The sequence below is a fragment of the Uranotaenia lowii genome, chromosome 3, assembly GCF_029784155.1.
Source record: "Uranotaenia lowii strain MFRU-FL chromosome 3, ASM2978415v1, whole genome shotgun sequence".
In the NCBI taxonomy this organism is placed as follows: domain Eukaryota; kingdom Metazoa; phylum Arthropoda; class Insecta; order Diptera; family Culicidae; genus Uranotaenia; species Uranotaenia lowii.
In genome coordinates this window covers 114767013-114769002 of record NC_073693.1, presented here as the reverse complement: position 1 = coordinate 114769002, position 1990 = coordinate 114767013, and positions in this window count along the sequence as shown.

Sequence of the window (1990 nt, the reverse complement as noted above, 5' to 3'; positions counted from 1 at the left end):
GACTCTGACCCTAATTATGATCCTGATCGTGGATATTAGATTCTGTATATTCCCAAACAAGTACACTTGGAGATCACCGCATCAAACGCAATCACAGACCTACCACGTTTTGATAGACAGCCAGCACTTCTCGGACATCATCGACGTTAGATTCTGTCGAGGCGTCAACATCGAGTCAAGACCACTATCTGGTGAAGATGCGCCCAAAACTTTCCGTAGTGAACAACATACGAAACCGACGCCCACCGCGGTTTAATATCGCTTTACTGAAGCAACCTGAGTTCGCAACAGACTACACGCATTCGCTCGGAGCAGCGCTGCTGGCCGAGGGCGAGCTTGACGAGGTCCCTCTCTAGGACTGTTGGGATACCATCAAGACTACGAGGAGTGTAGGAGGGTGATGGACGAAGAGAACGCCGCGCGGGCAGCAGTAGAGCAAAGAAGCACTTGTCGAAACGTGAAAAATCACCGACAGCAAAAGAGGCAGCGAGTCCGAATTTTGCTGGAGAAAAAGCGCCGCCTGGAGGAGGAGGAGCTCGAGGAACTGGAGCAGCTGCGTCGTTCCCAGGAAACACGAAAGGAAAGCTCAACGCATCTCGCAAAGTCTTCGTGCCGCAAGCCGAAATGCGCCGAGATAAAGACGGAGGCATCCTGACGGACAATCGTGAGGTGGAAGGATGGCATCGCAGCTGAACTCATCAACATTGGCTTGGACAAGTTGGCCGATTGCCTACACCGGTTGATGGTCCGGATCTGGGAAACAGAACAGCTATCGGAGGAGTAGAAGGAGGGGTTAATATGCCCCAACTACAAGAAGGGCACAAATTTGACTGTGAGAACTAGCCGGCGATCACTGTCCTCAATGCCGCCTACAAAGTGTTGTCCCGAATCCTACTCCGCTGCCTAACGCCACAAGCAAACAGATTCGTGGGAAGTCATCAGGACGGTCTACGACGCACACAGGGGTAAAACATGAAAAAGACGATCAAAACTATTTCCTGCCGAAACTATGCGTTTTAGGCCTATAGCGTCTTCGAGACAAATGACCAACATTACAAGGGCTAAATAATTAGTTTTTTTTGAAAAATTGATTAATCCACCTTGCAGTCAGTTAGAAAAACTAACTTTTTCAATATCCATTTTAGAGCTATAATGTCTGAGAAAAGTTTTTAGCTTGTATCGATTCTTGCAACTTTGCCAAAGAAGCCATTACTGTATCAATAATCGTTTCAAAGTTATGACAATTTCTAGAAAAATATCCTCAATTTTCAGTTTTTTAACATAATTAGTATAAAAACTTTTTTTTTGGCTCATTCTATTGACTGCGGATCCAAGCTTACTTATTAGACTGATACATTTGTTTCAATTTTGATTCATCCACTGTATTTTTTTGCCGAAGAATTTCAATTTCGAAATGAATATTTAAAAACAATATGAAGAAATAAGAAAATTGTGATTTTCAAATCAATCAAAATTCGTATACCAACAAACATTAGACAACTTTTTTGTTTTATTTCATATCGTGGTAAAATTATAATTCGCAACTTTGCAGTTTAAATCGGTTGAAATTCAAATTAAACTGTAATATTTCAAAATTCTTAACGCTGAATTCAGTGCCCATGAAGTTAAAGATAAAATTGCCATAAATAATTTTAGAAATCAAAGATCAGTTTCTTCAATCGGTGATTCAGATTTCAGAATAAAGCTGTACTGGATATTCAGGCCGAATGATACCAACATTTTCTATTTGTCGCATATTCAGCGCCAAATATTCGGACGAAATTATTGAAATTTTTTATAGAAATTTTAAAATAAAAAAAAATGACCACTTGTTTGAAGTTTGAAGTAGTCATAACAGTTTTAAACAAAACACTTTAGAGCATTTCAAAATCCCCTACTGCATACTAACCCATATATGGTCTCAAATTTTTTCTACAGTTTTTAACCTTCCTAGGCCGTTCGCAAAATTTTGAACAAATTATTTTTCGCT